The sequence below is a fragment of the Xyrauchen texanus genome, chromosome 13, assembly GCF_025860055.1.
Source record: "Xyrauchen texanus isolate HMW12.3.18 chromosome 13, RBS_HiC_50CHRs, whole genome shotgun sequence".
Lineage (NCBI taxonomy): Eukaryota > Metazoa > Chordata > Actinopteri > Cypriniformes > Catostomidae > Xyrauchen > Xyrauchen texanus.
The window spans coordinates 11,088,196-11,108,111 of NC_068288.1; positions in this window are offsets into that span (position 1 = coordinate 11,088,196).

Here is a 19,916-nt window from a genome sequence, read left to right on the forward strand (position 1 = left end):
AAGAGAAAAGTTATTTGCTGAAACTTAGGTGCTGCAGTAAATCATAGAAGAACCTTCTAGTTACCTGTGAGATATCACAGCTGTTTCTGTAACAGCCCTAGGCTCAGTGAACAGTAGGGGAAAGTGGTGCGGACCGTAGTCAAATAGTTTGTTTAGCCAATTAGTTGACTTTCTACCCGTCAATCAATGTGTGCGTTGACAGGGCAGCACATATATGCTTGTGTCAGTGCCGGAGGGGTGTCCTGCTCATGCGAAATGCTCATGATCAGACCCCAAATTTCTCAGGGGGCATATTGCCCTCCATCTACTCCAATATAATGGTCTATAGCGGGGTCTATATGACTTTAGAGTGCAGGGTTTTGGAAAAAGGGGGTGTGGCTAATTCAATGGCTGGTCTGGTGAAAGTTCCAGAATGGCTAAAATCGCTTACTGCACCTTTAAGTGTATGAGTATCTTTGTCTTAAAGCATTCATTCTGGTGTAAAAAAAATGAAGCTTTGAGAGCGAAAGAGAGGGAAAGAGAAAATAGAGTGTGAGATAATGAAAGACATTGACTCAATGCTCTTTTATACTGACCCTTTTTTGAGAATATAAATGATTCTCATTTTCTTCCTCCCCACCTCTCAGTTTGACCCTTTTTCTGGAACTGACCTTCACACAAGAAGTGAAACGATAAAGCAAGAATAATAGGAACAATATTCCCTCTGTTCTCTCCACAGAGGTCATAAATGTTCTCACGCTTGCCTGACCACTTTCATTGTTAATAGGACCTTGCGGCATGCTTTGGCTCGCTATCTTTTCTGCTGAACCGTGAGTGTGGATGTACAGCCTCACAAAGTTCCTTATCATCTCTGGTCTAGTGAGTCTGGCAGTGGAATGCCTCAGGTGTCCACTTTAGGAATGCTCAGATTGCTCTCTGAAGATTCTCAATTTTATGCAATGATCTGCAATTTTCAAATAGATACAATTTAAAAATTTTTAAGCCTCAGCATGGGACAGAGATTCAGTTAATGGCACTATCAATTTTAAAGTCCTTTTTAAAGATCAATAAAGTCCTGCTACATCCATAACAAAAACCAGCCAGCTCTGTGATATTTCTTGCAGACATCCCGGTCTAAATTCATGTTGCTCACACAAACAAATGAACTGTATTTGCTTGCATTTGCCTGCTGAGCAACTGCCATTGAGATAAATAGGAATGCTTATGGATGGCTTTCTCCATGTATTCTAGCTTTGGTTAAGCCGTTATATGCTATGTGTGAAATGCTAAAACTGACAGTTGATATAACCATACTGATCTCACAGTGAAATTGGAAACAGTAGGTTGAATTTTCTTTGGCAAAAATCAGTCTGTGTTCATCAAAATTCGAAACACTGCCCCCAGTGTCCAAAGCAGTAAGTGTTGTTGGGCACATGTGCATGCGTGAGCTCCAATTTCCTGGTGTAATGTCCCAGGAGGGGAGCCAAAAGCGAGTTGTGATCAGCTGTACTGTCTATAATACAGTGGAGTAAAAATGTGATGTTAGAGGGGAAAATGTAACCTCCAAATCACCTTCGTCACTGACTGATTATGCAAACACGATTACTTACTGGTTTTAACACAGGATCCAGACCTGGATCTCCTACACTGCTGATGCATCGCACTTCTGTTGCACACTGGAGCAGATGCAAAAATGTCTGATAGGAGATGGTGCTTGTCGGTCAGTCTGCATAATATGGCCGATCCTAGGGTACTGGAAGTCTCTGAAACAACATGTCGACTTCCCGTGAGGTCAAGTTGGATATAACATAGATTTGCATGTGCGATTTGTAGCATTCATTACCTCTCTCTCTCTCTCCAAAGGCCACCTCATTTACAACAGTAAAACAGAAGCTTCCTCCTTCTTCTCACTTCTTTGTCTATCTCTCTACATACACGCATTTCTCTTTTTTCTTTCTTTGGAAAGGACAGAACAGGTGGCCAGCTAGTAAAAGCCACTTTTTCCATATGTTCATTCCAAAACTGAGAGGTTCTCTGAAATAAGAATGAACCAGTTGAAGTGTTCGGAGAAATGAGCCAGTCGCTGTCAGACCCTTTCAGCTGTCATTTCAAGACAAAACAAAAAGAAAATGCATTCAACATTTGGTGTTCAATGTTGTGTGAAAACCTAATATGCAGATAGTCTGTGAGACCCACTAAAATGTTTGAAATGTTTATAGAAGTGATATCCGTGCTTTCTGTCTGCCCACGCACAAAGCAGATCATTGTTCTGTACGATCATCTAACAGCCTGTTAATTTCACCACCAATTTCACAACACGTTTTTCACACCATGCATAAAAAAAAGAGTAATAATGGTATATTAAACAACAAAGTCTATAACACAGACAGCAGTAACTCCAATCGTGTTTTGTGCTGCTTTTAAAAGCAGCTGACAGATTTAAAGACACTTTAAACATGAACAAGAGAATAGAAATCAATAGCGAGTTGAATAAGTTGCAGTTCTCCTCTCCTCTCCTGCATGATTTATGTTTAAAATGTTGGACAAGAAGCAGCAGATAACTGGGAGATTATCATGTAAAACGTAGTGGATAATGTTTATGCATTAGAGGTTGTAATTTTTCATCCAGCAGACAGCAAGCATGTGATCAAACCAGGACCTGTTCACTGAGCTGGCTGCTACTCTACTCAGCCATGTAGGATAACTGCAGGATAGCATGAATATTTATTAAGCATCTGAATTGGTATATACGTATCACTATATTTCAACCTGTCATTGTTTAAGAAGCTTCTATACTTTATAATACTCTCATTAAATACTCTTAAATATAACCCCCTTAAATATGAACTCTTAAATATAACCCCCTTAGTAAGTCCCAGGAGGAAACTTAAATCATTAGCTCTGTTTTAAAACCTAGTGAGCTGCCTTCTAAAGCATCTTCCTAACCATCATGGAACTTTTGAAGGGATTGATTTGAACATGCTACATTTGTAGCAATGCTGCATTCCACAAAAATAGTGCTCCACATTGGAGACTTAACTCACAATTGATTTGTTGATGTTAGCATGTTACGTACAAAGATTATTTTAACAGTACATTTCATTTTTGCATGAAATCAAGTTTCTCCTTTTTTCCACTGTGCTTGTCAAAGTACATTCTGAGATTTCCTTCTCTGTTAAGGACACATTAAATGCTGCCTTAGAATATGGCCAAAACAAGATATTTTTTAAGGCAGCATGAATAGGTTACCTAGCTTTTCACATAGCCTTCATGACGGATCCATTCCAATTAGTAAGTGTACCTAAAATTGAAAAATAGTGTCAACAATTATTAACCCTCTTGTTGTTCCTGTAAATTAGTTGCACATGCAACCAATTTTGCACTATGAAACTAAAATGTAAATCGGAAAATGGAGCGCATTTGGAACAGTACAAAATTAGAGGTATTTCACAGTGCATGGAAGGATAATGTCTGTAGCTACAGACAAGCACTGAAAGCTGCCAGGTCAGCATATTTTAGCAAACTCATAGAAAATAACCACAACAATCCTAGGTGTTTATTCAGTACTGTGGCTAAATTGGTTAGGAATAAAGCCTCAGCTGAACCATATATTCTGCCGCAGTAATGAATTTATTTAATTATAAAATGTAAATAATCTTAAATAAAATTGGAATTATGCAATCCTTCGCTGTCATATGTCATGAAGAGCTAATGAAACTTATCAAAACATGTATGTTAGATCCAATACCAAATAAGCTCTTAAAAGAGGTATCCCCTGTAATCTCAGAACCTCTTCTTAATATTATTACCTCCTTGCTTTGCTTAGGACATGTCTCAAGAAACTTAAAAAAATGGAAGTTATCAAACCGCTTATTAAGAAGCCACAATTTGATCCTGGAGAACTGGCTAATTATAGACATATTTCAAATCTCCCATTCATATCGAAAATATTAGAAAATGTAATGTCCTCCCAACTATGTTAATTTCTACAGAGAAATAGTACATATGGACAATTTCAGTCAGGATTTAGGCCTCATCACAATACAGAGACTGCACTTACCTGATGCCAACTCCAACCATAAGACACGGGATACATCATATGCCATTGCCTGAACCTTGGATTTTTTGATAGACCTCACAGAAATTACCGGCCGGTTGAACTGCGATGCACCACATTGATCTCTGCCTGCATCACCTCTAATGATGGACTACACCCTTATAATGGAATGCAAAGACTATCAATTAACTGCCAACAAAACCCTTCATCAAAGAACAAAGAACAATTGCATCTATGTGAACTTCTGTAGTTAATCCAGGATGGACTTCAAAGAGATTAGTCATTAATCTTACAGTTCTTACAAAATCTTTGTTTAAACACTGACCCTTAACACTTACTAAGTTTAATAATTTTAAACCTTGACTTGCACTATACAAATTTAAGTAATATTTACATTATGTTCATGATGTTAGCCAGAGGGGAACTGGCCCCACAGCCTGGTTTCTCCCAAGGTTATTTTTCTCCATTAACCAACTTCTTATGGAGTTTTGGGCTCCTTACCACAGTCGCCTTCGACAATTCACAAAATTGTATGATGTTAATTGATAAAAGAAAACTATTTGAGGCATTATTTTTGAAGACATCCTCACTATGTGTTTTATGATTTGTACCTTTTTAAAAGGCTAAAATGGGACAAACAAAAAGCTAAAAACTAAAGTTATTAGTAAAACTAACATTTTCATAGTGTACCTATTTTACAGGGACTGACAGCCTCAGTCAACATTCACTTTCATTGCATCTTTTTTCCATACAATGAAATGAATGGTGACTAAGGTTGTCAGTCCCTGTAAAGTAGGTACACTGTGAAAATGTTAATTTTACTAATAACTTTAGTTTTAGCTTTTTTTGTTCTGCCTAACATATCCTTTTGTTTTCCACATATTTAGAATGACATGAGGTTGAGTAAATAAATGACAACAATTATTTATTCTTGGGTGAACTATCCATAATGCTGCCACGCAGGAAGCTCACTAGATTTTAGAATAGAGCAACTAACTGTCAGTCATGTGGCTTTGACAAATGTTCTTTATCAGTTATCGAAAGCAGCATCAGGCCTTCTACCAGGCTCATTAGCCTAGCTTAGCCAGGGCCAGATCAATGACAAGCGTAACCGCACCTCTGTGTTTTTTCATCATAAATCCCAGTTTGAGTTGAAATCAGAGACGGTAACTTCACTCCTCTAATCTGTGATGGGGTGGGGGCATTAATCTCAATCAAGCATATGGACAGCCATTTTGAAGCTCTCTGCATCTGGCAGGCTCCATTTTGTTTATAAATGATCCGAGCTGAGAGTGGACATCAAGGAGAGAGAAAGAGCCATCAGCGAGGGCCTTGATGAGCTCTGCACACTAAACTGCATTCCCTTCTGGGATGCTTTAAAGACACTTTCTTTAATGGTATAATCCATAAATGCTGATACACCCCAAGTGCTGCCCCAGGAGTGAGCTCTGAAGCCCAAAAACAAAACATTGTTTGTTAAAAATGTGAGCAGAGTCTCCGTTGAAGCAAATAGAACTATTGTTATTGTTTGAAAGTGTTCATTATTGCACTGCCACTAATGGACAGCAACGAATGGATAGTATTTCAATTGAGACTTTCTGTTGCTCTAGTAAAGGTTTTAGCTTTAACTGTGAGAGACTCTGGTGTTGCTGTGCTATAAAACGTAAAAAAAGCCTTTTATTTAGATAAATACTTTATTTATGATGTGTTAATACATGATAGATGGATGGATGGATCTAAACAGTGTTGCATGATTATAAGCAATTTTGAGAGCTGCATAATATATGTAAAAAACACAAGTGGAGGATGTCATGAAGTTTTAGGCTGAACAGTTGGAGTTAAGTCGATGTAAATAAAAGTTTAAAAGGAAAATTGCAGATCAAGCATGGCAAATTGTCCCATAATTCTATTCAGGGGTTAACTCAAAGTGTCAAGTTCACCCAAAAATTTAAATTCTGTCATTATTCATTTATTAAAACTGGTGTGCTGTTATTTTGTCCATTGGAACTCAATAAGTGAATTTTTAAGAATATCGATGTTGCTCTTGTCCATACAGCAATAGTTCATATTGAGTGTGGTAAAGCTCCAAAAAAGACCATAAAATCATTATAAATGTAGTCAGTATGACCTATGTGATATATTCCAAGCATTCTAAAGCCATATGAGAGCATGTGTGAGGAAAAGACTTACATTTAAGTCATTATTCACTCTCGAAATAAATAACTCATGCAACTAGTTATGTATCTGTCAATCCAAATATGGCATCTATGTGTAGCTGCTGGGCTGTAAATAACCACACTGGACACAAAACTATTTTTGGGGATTTTTATCTGATGGCTGTTTATACAATAAAGGACTGCGGTTGATGGGGCCGTATTGAAAAAGGGATTAAAAGATATAAAAAAAATTATAAACTGTTATTTTGTACTTATTTGATTAATGAAGAATTGGATTACAATCAGGGCTGGACCGGGAAGAGAAATCGGCCTAGGATTTTACATAGCAACTGGCCCAAAAGTTGTGGGGAGGGGTGGGTGGGGGGTGTTCAATGTACTTTTCTGCATACTGCGGCACCATTTTGTTGTCTGTTCTGCATAACGCGGTGGCTCATTTTAGCTTATCCCATTCTGCCCGTTTCGCTGCCTACCCACCGGCCTGCTCGGATCTCCCGATGGCCAGTCCGCCCCGATTGGCCCCAAATTGCGTTGGCCCACCGGAAAATGCCCGGTATGCCAGATTACCAGTCCAGCCCTGATTACAATCCAGGGGTTTTCTGACAATTTGTAAATGTGACTCAAAAACAATGTCCCAAATGAGAGCAAAAATGATTCAGTAAATTTCAGCACAATGAAAATCAGTGGAAATAAATAGGAGATGAAATACAGTAATGAAATTCGGCAGAGGCCAGCAATCACATGTGTGCACCAAATGTGTTCAAACTCCACACATGCAATCCATATGCATCCCAAAGAATGATCAAACTATGAACAAAACTGGGAGCTCTCTTGCACAATGTCTCTTCTCACGTTCTAACCAGCACCCTTGTGGAACACAAGGAGTTCTTAAAGGGGCCACATCAAATTTATGAGTAAAAATATATATTACATTACATTTCTCCACTTGGATACATATGGTTCACATTTGATGTTTTTGACGTCAAACTACAGAGCCATAGGTGGCATATTTGTTTGACTGCTGCATACTGATTTGCATCAAAATACAAATTTGGTGTTGGTAATTCTGTGTAAAAGTTTAATGATCTTTTCTAATGGTGCAGTGCCTCCCGGAAAGGAAATGAATGTGAATGTTCTCACTGGGATCAAAGCAGCTTAACAAATCCTTCCACCTACATTAACTGACCAATCATTTAATAGAAGGAGGCATAGCCTTTAGAGCATGAAATAAGCATCTGTGTCAGCTGCCGCCCCTGAACACCACCACAACCACGCTCACTGCCTCCTGTTCACTGATTTCACCTGAGCTTTACTTTTAAGGAAAACGAATGCAACACAAAATGAATAGTGTCTGAGTACTACAAATAGCTTTGGTTGAAATATAGCACTGTTTAGCAGCTAGCCAGTCTTTAGTTGGTTTTACAAATTGTTATGTTATGCTTCCTGCTGACCTTACTCTATATTCCAACCAGACAGGACACAATAAAGTAACAAAAGTTGTCTCTTCCATATAATAATACATTTTGTTTAGTTTATTCGATCACTTGCATCTTGCTGGATAGCCCTCCCTCTTGAAATCTCATTGGTCCAAAATACCATTCCACATAATGTCACATTAAACAATCACCATAATTGTGTCACGTTGCACCACAGTTTTGTGTTCAGTGTGGACAAATTGCTTTTAGCTGGAAACCTGTCGCATCTCTCCCGGTTAGGACACGGTGTTAGCTATTTCTTTTTAAGAATGTCACTGTATTTGATTAATTGTGACTTTGCTCTTATAATTCATCCTTTGTATCCTAATTCCGTACATAATTACTCTGTCTACTCTGTGGGGACGTCCTGTGACACTTGTAAATGGAGCATTCATAATCACTTTGTCCTTCATCTGGAATTAAGGTGGTTTAATTCGAGGTTTAAGACAGGTGTTTGACTACCATTGATTATGACTACCACTTATTAAGACACTCATTAAGATTTCCGAGTACATTAATTCAGAGGTTTTTCCAATGAAGCAATCAGGTGGACAGTTGCCAACATTAAACTTTAACAGATACATTCATATTAAATACAACAAAAAATACACAATATAAACGCATTTAGATAACAGAGTTGAAATCAGTGATGAACAGCAGATGTTTATGCTCTAAAGTATTTCAAATATAGGCTGATGATGCTACAGTATAGGCTACTTGCAGGAAACAATATCTTGTTACAAGGAAAGCTATTATTTTAAAATAGCCTTTACACTACTCAAAATGTAGTTAAGTTAGTAAGTTTGCTACATTTTTAGTTACTCCCCAACACTGTACTGTAAACTGTAAATAAGAAGCACAAAAACTGCAGAACAATATTACATTGTGATTAAGGTAATTACAATTGAGACGATTAAACCGAGACCGAGGCACATTCTCTTGTGTATACACATAATCTTCTACAAGAACGAAAAGGCAACTCTAAAAGTGCATTTGTTCAGCTCGAGACAAATGATTCTCCATAGTCGTAATTAGTTTATATATTTCTAGAAAAAAAATCTAAAGTGTTACGATCATTATCCTGAACATCAGAGAATGGAAAATGATTGAATTTGGGTTGTGAGTAAGCTTCATCATTCTGCTTTCCTTCTCAGATTGAAGTGTGATATAGCTGCACTGATGGCAGGCATTAATCTGGCTATAATGACATTGCGAAACACATCAGGGTCATAATGGGCCAGTCGAGTCCAAGCCTCCGCTTCTTGTAATGACCCAGATGTCAGAGGAAACGAATGTTATCGCCGGAGTAATAAATATCCCAGTCAATTTGCTACTGGCTAGTAAAGAGCTTTAGGCCATTACGAGGAATTTACATCAGAGAGAGGCAGGAATACTGACTGATGGTGTCGTTATGACAGCACTTTGTCATTACGAATCAACTGATCACCGGCGATCAGCATTGTAGGATTTAAAAGTCAACAGGCATGTTTCCGATAATGTATCAGCTCTTCTGTTTGGAGATTAGGAGATTTCAAATATGCTTTGTGTCCATGCTCAGACAAGCTGAGAGGGCCTCATTGGATCTCAGGAAAATTATCTATCCATATCCAAGATTGGCTTTTAAAGGGCTGCACAGCGTGCAGGATATGAGGCCGGGAGGACAATCATCTTATCCTGGTGTGAACATACATCAGCTTTTGAAGATAATATTATCTTTAAAAAATCAACCATGAAGCAGACACATTCACTCCATTAACAGGCTTCATGGACTATTAGATGTGGTTTAAAGGGCTTTAAGGTATAGCTGTGATGATCTTGTTTACCCAGGAGGGTTTAACCTGTGCACGATTTTGCAAGATTGTGTGCATGAGCAATTTATCACATTTTAAATGGGTCACATCATGTGAATCAAATTTTCCTTGATCTTTTGAGAAAAGACTTTGATGTACTATGAATACATGCTGTCACTTTGAGAACATCTTCCCAAGCCCAAAAGGAGTGTTTAGCTCCTACAGTGATTACTCATTCTGAACTTTTGTAGCTTTCTGCCATCAGACAGGTGAATGAACAAATGACCCCGTTTACATGTCAATGATGACTATTGGATGATCAGAAACTTTGCCAGATCTGTCACGTAACAATATTTTTTTTAGAGCAAATCGTTTTCCTAAAAATGTATGTCCTCATATGGGAACAGCGGGACTAAGTAAGGAGAAAACACAGTCATGGCTGGAAACCCACTGCAGCTGGACTGGGGGCAGACGAACTTTGTCCAGGACCGACTGGAACCGACAGACAAGAACTGGACTGACTTGAGACTGAGATGAAACATGAAACAAGACGAACTGGCACTGGACAGCACACACGAGGTGACATAAATAGGGAGAGAAATCAAACAGGTTTACAGACAGGGCAGGTGTGACCAGATAACTAATAATAGGCAAATAAGGAGGTGGGGTATGACGCAAGAATGAGAGACACATGGCAATACAGAAACAAAACAAAGCCAAGTGCTCTCACAAGACACAGACACCCGAATGGCACAAGCGCATATCACCAAGACAATAGGCAACATGCGCTCATGCCAACCAACAGAGAATGCACGGCAATGCCAACAAAGCAGTACCATGCATTATCACACCAGACAAAGCCTGAGCGTACATTGCGAAGCAAACACCACGTGATGCATGCAACAGGTGACAAGACGAGACAGTATAGTCATCATCAACGTTTGCGGTCGTCTGCTGCAGCTATCACTAAAAATGTACCTGCAGGATGAGGAAATATTCGGTGCATTCATGACTGCTTTTTGGGCATGTTTTAGCCATTGACTGATTTTCATAGTTCCTTGCCTAAAACAAGGCAGATAGCATGTGCAAATAAACGGCACTATCAGTGAGTGCAATTCATTCTTTGTAAATGTCCCCCTGAATTTTAATTGGTTTGGTTTCTGCACATGCGAGGGTTGGTTAAATCTCTAAGTAGACCTATATATCCTATTTATACACCAATATGCAAACAGCCATGTCTTGGCTTTCCAACCCTATCACTTAGAGTTATTGCCGCAAAACTGGATTAACATAGGATCGCCTGGCATTGTAAATTCTCAGTATGTACCTCACAAAATCAAATTACAATTCGGATACAAAGTGAACAAAATCTGGCCTTTGCTGCTTGCTACCTCTTTGCATTCACTCTGGCCCACCTCTCGAAAGCTGCGTTCACACTGCCAGCGACTTTGTCGCTGCAGGTCGCCAGTGGCTGGCAGTTAGGTCGCTAGTGGGCGTTCCCACTACTGGTTGCCTAGTAACGTTTATAAATGACATTCACTGATGCCATTCCATTGCTGTTGACAGCGAATCAATATTCTTGCCGCTAAAAACAAATATTTTGGAGGGAAAAGTCTAAATATAAATGGAATCAGTAGTTAAACTTGTTGTCTCAACTTTGTCGCGTCACTGGACACGCCCACATCTGGTCGCCAACGGTCGCACCAGCTCTCATTGAAAATGAATGGGATGGTGTCGCTGTCTGTCTCGTGCAGTGTCGCTGGCAGTGTGTACACAGCTCTATCCATCACCAAGCCTCACCCTGTCACACCTCTATGTATTTTGTGAAAACACTTAAGACACTTGAAACTCATTTCCTGATTTACATGCATACACAACTTTATAAGAAATCCACCCTGCTCAGTGCAACACATCAATTTCTGTCTCTCTATTTCTCTTTCTTGCACTCTCTCAACAAGTTTTTTTCTTCCAAATACAGACTAGCAGGCTAGCACATATTTAATGATTTAGCAACCTGTCATTATTTGTGCTCAGGCTGTTAAAGTCTGTCTAAATGTAGTAGTATTACACAGTGTTCTGGAGAGACAGACAAACAACAGACAGACAGACAGACAGACAGACACAAACAGTGTCCAACAATTCATCTGTGAATTAGTCAGGGAAAACACAGGATGAGTAACACTGATGTGAGTAAATCAGCCAACTAATAACCAGCACGTAGAGATTAAGATTACTACTGCAGCTCATTGCTTCAATGATAATATCGTGCCATTGAGTTCACCCACTTTAAATAAGAATTGAATAACACTTAGCTTGGAGTAGAAATCCCTTTGATAGGTCATAACCAGAAGAGCACTTCCTTCTACCCATCTCTGAACATGCTTTGATCTTAAAGAGGGAGGTCTCTCGGAGACATTCTCCACCATCTCTTTCTTTCTCCCACACATTCAAATTTATGCACGTTCATAAAATATAAAAGTCAGATCACACAAATCTGTTTTAAAATGAAAGAAATCGCTCATTAGAGAGAACAGACATTTACAGTACATTTACAGGTACGCCTTTACCAGATGATTTTATCAAAAGCAATTTGCAGTGCATTCAAAGAATACATAGACATTAGTTTGTGTGGTACCTCGAAATCAAACCCATAACTTTGATGTTGTGAAACAGCACTTTCCACAAATACAAATTGGTGTCCAATTATTTTTTATATAAAGCATTAGAGACACACATTCCATTTTTTTCTTATAAAAACTATTTTTAAACACTGGTTTCAAATGTCTGTATTCACATGATTTCCCTGTTACAAAATATTATAACATTTCTTAAAATGGTGACACCAGAGAATCTTCATTATTTGGACTCTGTCTACAGAATGGCATGACAAATAAATAATCTCCTTCCATTTTCTCAATCGTCTCAAGTTATTGTAAGAAATATTGATCAAGCAATTTTATAGGAAATATTGTTGAATATGAATATGAGTAATTATATGACTACATAACAAAATGAATAACTAAAAAAAACAACATTTGGTCCCAAAATATCAAGCCCAATACTGATTGATAGTTTGATTTATTCTAAATTGTTAACCCTGTTACCCATTCTTGCCTGGTTTTTATTAAATTACAAATGGCTTATAAAAACATATATAGAAGCTTGTGCTCTTTTTTTTTTATTAATTTTTAAAGGGTTTTAACTCCTATTTTGTTCTCTATTTGTGGAAAGGCCAGTATACAAGAAGAGCCAAGATAAAGAGAGAAAAAATATGAAAATAAAAAGATAAATGCAGAGGAAACATGAAAACAGTTTGAGCATAATAAAGGTTACTATTTACCTGCCTAATGCTTTGCAGTGCAAATGTGTCATTGTTGTGTTTTGCACTGCAAAATTATTTGGATAGACCAAGCTAAAAAGTGGTATTATAGATATCCCAGGTTTGTTTGCATGTTTACGAATGGGCTTTAGAGCAGAATATTAGGGCTCTCATTGAGAGATGCTGTTTGCTTTAGGCTGATGGATAAGCAGCGTTAATGGGGCTCTGAATGTTACAAGCAAACTTATCAATTTGATGCCCAATGTTTATATAAAAGTTAATCTTTTGATCTGCTGTGATACATTTTTGGCTTTTTTCATAAGGTTAATTTTAAGAATTCACCCAAGAATTTCTGCAATACCTGAAATCAATTTGCATTCCCATTTCTCCCAATGGCAGTTGCTAAGTTGGCACAGGACCACCAGGAAGTACAATAAATGATTTAATTTAATTTCCCATGAGGTGCAGTTTGTGAATGCAGGTAAAACAATGACAGGAAAAAAAAAAAAAAAAAACTATTAAGAAAATGTGCAGAAAAACATTTTATGGCATTTTGGTGCAAACAATAAAATAAAATACAAATAAATATATAATAATATCAGATGGAAAGATGACAGGAAAAAAGCCCCCTGCCATCTTTTGATAACATTAAAACAACACGGTTTTCTGTTTAACGCTTATATCTCTACTCTTTGAAAATTTTGCGACACACAGTTTGTCACAATCATGTACAAATGCCTGACTGACTTACTGTATGTCTGCAAGTTTCTAAAAACTTTAAACTGTTTAGGTGCTGCTGACCACAGGCCTACCTCTTTGCTGGTGTTTGTGTTTCATGGCATTGTAGCACTTGATGATGATCTTGTTGAGTTTCTATGAATATTAAATTCCACCATAAAAAGAGGGCAAACTAGATTTAAAATGTTCTGGTGCATGTGTGTGTGTGAGCGAGCAAACGAGAGTGGCCGAGAGAGAGAGCTGCACCGCGGTTCCAATCTGATCAGTTCTGATTCCACTCAGGATTTATAAAATGACAGCTAACAGAATGAAACATTTTGATGTCAATTGAATATATGCATTACTACAGCATAAAAAGTTAAGAGTTAAATGTTGTATTTAATGAATTATATGATTTTAAATAGGGTGACCATACGTCCTCTTTTTCCTGGACATGTCCTATTTTTCTGGCCGGCATTTCTAAATTTGCGAAAACGAAAAGTGCAAATTTACAGATTTCCACACAATATTCGCATGCTTTCGTCCAGGTCTAGATCCGTGGGAAGCAGAATGTATGACATGTAAAACTGGCACTTATGCATCAGTTGCTAATAAAGGTGCAAGTGATTTAGAAGCACACATTAGCTCTGCGATGCATAAAGGGTCAGCAAAAGGTGAAAGTTCATCAGGTAAATTAATGACTACTTTTGCGACCAGGAAAAATTGTTATCACATTGCTTCATTTTCCATTGCCATTCAAAATAATAGTAATACTAAATGAAGGTACACTCTTTGCATCAAATGTATTATTTTAGTACATGCACATTCAAAAGAATGTTGGAAAATTTTATTTATTTATATACGTATATTTATGTTATGCTAATAGAGGGTCTTTTTCACTGAATTAAAGTTTGCATTCACAGTAACATTACAATTGTTTTAAACCCTACAATTTATAAACCTATAAAGGTGTCCTCTTTTTGGAAAACCTGAATATGGTCACCCTGTTTTAAATGAAACCCCTCAAGAATGCGCAAATTTGCTTTCAAGGAGGTCTCCTGTTGCATTCATAGGGTCTGAGACCCACTGTAATTCGCACGGCCCTTGCATTCACAGCAGTTATCACGTTGATGATGCAATCATACTGCAGTTCGGAATCATATACAATGTGAACAGAACTCCCGCAGGATTCTAGAGTCAATGTCTCTTTACTTTTCTTTTTGCGACATGGTCCTTGTCTTTCCTGTTTGTTAGCAGAGTAAGTGAAAGCAGTGAAAAAAGCAGCTATAAAAACTGGAATATGCGATCATCCTCCATAGCACGCTGCACTCGCTCCAAAGTTTACCTCTCACAGCATCACCAAAAATCCATGGGAGTATTCTAACTTTTTAACTAAAGTTGGAAAGTACTTGCTTTCTGTTTGTTTGTTTGTTTGTTTAAATGGGTCTTATTTTGCACTAAATGCCAAACATGTGATGAGGAAGGACTTAGTGTCAACAACTTTTGATTTGACTTTCTTGGTTTTTCTTTTATACCATCACCAGTCTTTCTGATTTCAACATGATTGTGTTTGCATACTTTGAAGGCCTTAATTGGAATATCTCACATAGAAACTCTTCGAAAGAAAGATATTTATACATTTGTTGAAAATAGAATTTTATGAATAGTCGAACAGCACAAGGGGGCGTGAGTGTATAGTGGAATCACTGCAGCATTATTATTGTATATTATTATTTTTAGTCCCACAGACACCCTACACCAATCCCTACGCCTACCTTACAAAATGTAATCATGGTTTTACTACAGTAACCATAATATAACCATGGCATTTTTCTAGTAAAATAATAGTAACCACAAAATTAAACATGGTTACTATTAACTACTATTAACAACATGTTACTGTAGTAACACCATGGTTAGTACATCAGAACTATATAGTTTCCACAAAAACACATAGCTACTACAATATTACCACAGTTAAACCATGGTTAATTTTATCCAGATCAAATCCTTCTCTCAACTCCCTGACCTTCAGTGTAACCAAATCACTGCTAGTAATCTCTTTTATTTATTAATATAAGTATATTATTACTATATAAGTATGCTCCGCGTGCATGCTTTCTTTCTCATGAAAAATGCCCAAAGTTTCTAAGAGACATTCATCCTTGCACTAAACCTTGGATTGGCTTCGCACTCAAGCAAACAGCCACTTTTAACCATGCACCGGAGTTAGTAGAGCAAGACCACATATCAGCCACAGAAGTGGCTTTGTACATTCATGACCTGAGAAAAGTCTTGCAGGCCAGGCTGGAGGAATCATTCATACCATCTTACATCAAAAATTTAATTGATACACATTATACATACATTTCTGCATATACATGGTGAAATTATTTATTTTTCACATATCCCAGCTAAGCTGGGGTCAGAGTGCAGGGTCAGCCATGATACAGCACCCCTGGAGCAGAGAGGTTTATGGGCCTTGCTCAAGGGCCCAACAGTAGTGTCTTGACAGTGTTGGGGCTTGAACCCCTGACCTTCTGGTCAGTAACCCAGAGCCTTAACCACTGAGCCACCACTGCCCTGTTAGTAGATGATTTATTTTGTGCAGTGAGAAACTTTTATTCAGCATTGGTGGATTACCTCCAAAATTGGAGCCGATCATTGGAGAACACAGAAAAACTTTAGTGGGCCCTACTGAGAGACATCCCAGAGTGGAAAGACATTCAGAGCATCCTCGAACACTATTACTCCGGAATACGTGCTCTCGGTTTAATTGTGGGCTTGCGTGAAAAATATTGTCATTCGTCGCATCACTGTGGAACATGATCAAGATGGCCGTGCTTTGAGAGATAGGCAGACATTTTTTGTGAGCTGGAGAGCAAGATCATCAACTTCACAGTCTTAGCCAAGGTCGTGGAATTTGTTTTCTGCCTGCCTCGGGCATCTGTATATGTGGAGCGTGTGTTGTCATTTATGAACATAGCATGCACATTGGATAAATCTCGACTCAGTTAAACAGTCACGAAGGCTGGGCTTTTCGTACGTCCTAATTTTGGTCTGAACTGTTCTGCATTTTACGATAAACTCTTGAAAGACAAGCACAAACTAAGAAAAATTGCTGCCAGTGAAAAGTACAAGGTTACAGATGCAGATGCACCCTCTACCTCGCATTGATCTGTGCCTAGGTAAGGATACGTCAATTAAATCTTTGCTGGGAGGGGGCTGTCACGTTTTCCACAAGAAGGAATCTGGTCACCCTATATAAGTAGTATTATGGAAATATTAAGAGTAGAGACATGGGAAAAAGTATGTCAAGGGTTGGGATTCAAACCCAGATCTACAACACATACACATACCGTCATTACACCCAGAGCTACTACAGCTGCACATGGGGATGCAGTTTGTCGTAAAATCCTGTGTTTCCACCAGATTATTGGTGCACATATAGTCACTTAGATATCCAATCTCTTAATCCACTAAATGTCTAACCCATTAACCTATCTCTGCCCCAGGCATTCAAACATGCCTGCCTTCATTCGACCAGCAGTTGAACCCAAATAAATCTGTCATGGTTGTCTTGAGTTTGGTCTTAGCATTGGTGGGCGGAGTTAGTGTAAATAGCCTGTGCCAGCAAGATGGGCTATTTGCACAATAGACACTGTTAAAATTCTCTGCAAAATAAATAATTGAAGTGTCTCTTTTCTGCTCTGCTGGTTAAAAAGGAAATTCAAACAGCCTGCTCCCATTGAGGATAACACCTTTTTATTTATGGATTTATACCGTTTTATCTACATGGCAGCTATTCTCCATCATCCTCTCCTTATCTCATTCACTCACTTACTTCCTCCTCCCCTTCAGAGTTAAATTAAGAAGAAAGTTTCCATGTACAGTCTATATATATATTTAGCACACAGCATCTTTATATTACCGGTAGAAGTCTATTCTCATTGCTATTATTACTTAGAATTTCACATTATTACACAGAATTTGCATGGTTTTAGTAAACGTACACAAATCTAGAGGTGCCGCAAATTCGGCACTCATTAATTTTTACATGCAAATGAGCCATACTCCAACCTCTTCACTGTCGCCAAAAGTTTGCTTCAGGTTCACCACTACCAGTCAAGAGCTGCAAACATCTGTCAAACATTTGCGGTGAAAAACAAGATCATTTGCATATGAAAATAATGAGTGTCAAATTTGCAGCAAGTTTGCGGTAACCCTAGATTTTTTTTTAAGGGATGCAAGCTCAAGAACTTCTTCTCACCAGTTACAATCAGCTTGAAACAGGAACAGCTGCGTTGATTTGAAGTGTAAAAGTAGAGCCTACGAAATGCAAACTAACAAAAATGCAGTTGTCAAAGTGACAGGAATGACAGATAAATGAGGGTGCACTCAAGACACTTTTTTTATTCTTGATCTGCTCTATTGTTCAGCCACGAAACCGAACAACCTCTTCATCTTTGCATGGTGCCAGATCATACATCTTATCATTGAGTCAAGGTTTTTCCATAAATAGTCAACTGGGGAGTCAAATAAATTATTCATGAACATTTTCAAGTGATAAATCCTTAGTGGTTGGACAAACCAAGGCCGCCTCTCTGCCTGGCTGGATGTTTTGTAGAAGTTGAGGCAGATCGGTTGGCATTGCCAGACGATGACTGAAGAGTCTGGTGCATTTGAAGGATGAAACCTTGTTTCAGACGCAGCGTTGAGTGCTCCATTGCGCTGTGCCGCTTGGAGCGCATGCTGGTGCCATCCTCTAAAGGCTTCATGGGTTTTGAGTGGTGAGAAAGGCGATTAATGTGATATTGATCATAACATGAATTCAGCGGCAGTCTTTGGGTTGGCTGTAATAACTGAGTATTACTTTGTTCCCAAGCGTGTCCTGAAATTCACGTCCAGTCAATATCCCATTAGAGAGTTGTGTTAGTACATCTTTGTGTGTGTGTGTGTCTTTGTGTGTGTGTGTGTGTGTGTGTGTGTGTGTGTGTGTGACAGAGTTTGTTGGTTGGGAGGATGCAGTAAAAATCACATTATAAATCATTTATTAGGTAGACATATGGCTGCATGTAAAAATCAATGATGATTATTGGTGGCGCATCAGCACCCTGTAACTTCAAGTACACAAAATATTCCTTGAAGTGTGGTTCAAGAAATGAGTGAAACACAAGTTAATATTCAGGGTTGGGAGGGTTACTTTTTAAAAGTATTCCACTACAAATGACAGAATACATGCTGTAAAATGTAAATTGTAATGTATTCCTTTAGATTACTCAATGTCAGTAATGTATTCTACATACTTTGGATTACTTCTTCAGCACTGGTAGATTTTTTCACATGTTTTGACTATAATGACTCTGCCAGTACAGTAAGACAAAATACACGTTAAAAATACATTCTCTGAAAAACCCAAATATCTCATGCAGTGTTGTTTCTAAAACAAATAAATCTAACTGATCCTGTTTTAAGGATTTTTAGATATTTTTTCACAAAAACAGAATAAGATTTTTGCCCTAATATCAAAGATCTTATTAGAAAAAAAAAATTACGATCCAATGGGAATTTTCTTGATAAAAAAATATTATCGTGTCTGGTAGCATGTGCATGTGAAATGGTTAGAAATAGCATTTTAGCTTAGCGTAAAGCTGACAATTTACACAAGTTTTATTTCTATTTCTTCTGCTCCAGACTTACTTCAAACTTACTTCTCTGTCTGCTCATATGAATGTAACACATCATAAGAAAGTGTTTCATTGCTGTTCAAAAGCACTTTGGATCGCATCATTTATATGTATAAATGTTTTCCATCTGAAAGGACTAAATATTAAATGAAACATACAAAAGACAATAAATTGCAAAGAAAACTCTTCAGTAATCAAATTACTATTTCAATGAAACTGTATTCTAATTACCAATTATTTATATTGTAACTTTAGTTGTATTCAGTTACTTATATTTTGTATTTTAAATACGTAATCCCGTTACATGTATTCTGTTACTCCAAAACCCTGTTAATATTACACCTTAACATCGACTGACTAGATATTTCATACTTTTTAGGTTTGATGGTAAATGTAAGCGCAGCGAAGTTTTAGCGGGAATACTAGCAGCTGTACATCATCACATCATTAGCTGGGTAACCCCTAGCCAATCACATGTAAGCTGTTGCTTTATAAGTCTGCTCACAATCTTTCACATTGCTGTTTCAGTGTGCTAACAAGGCAACCTCCATCACCCAACCACCACCAGTTGAGCCCCGTCCCGCCTGGGGCTAGGCTCCTCGCCCCTGCCTCCTATCTCCGGCAGGATATGATGGTTCCAAGTACAACTCCCTTGGTCTGCCAGACGGGGCCTACGCCAAAGAGACATCACTTTTCTGTTTTACATTCACCAAATAAA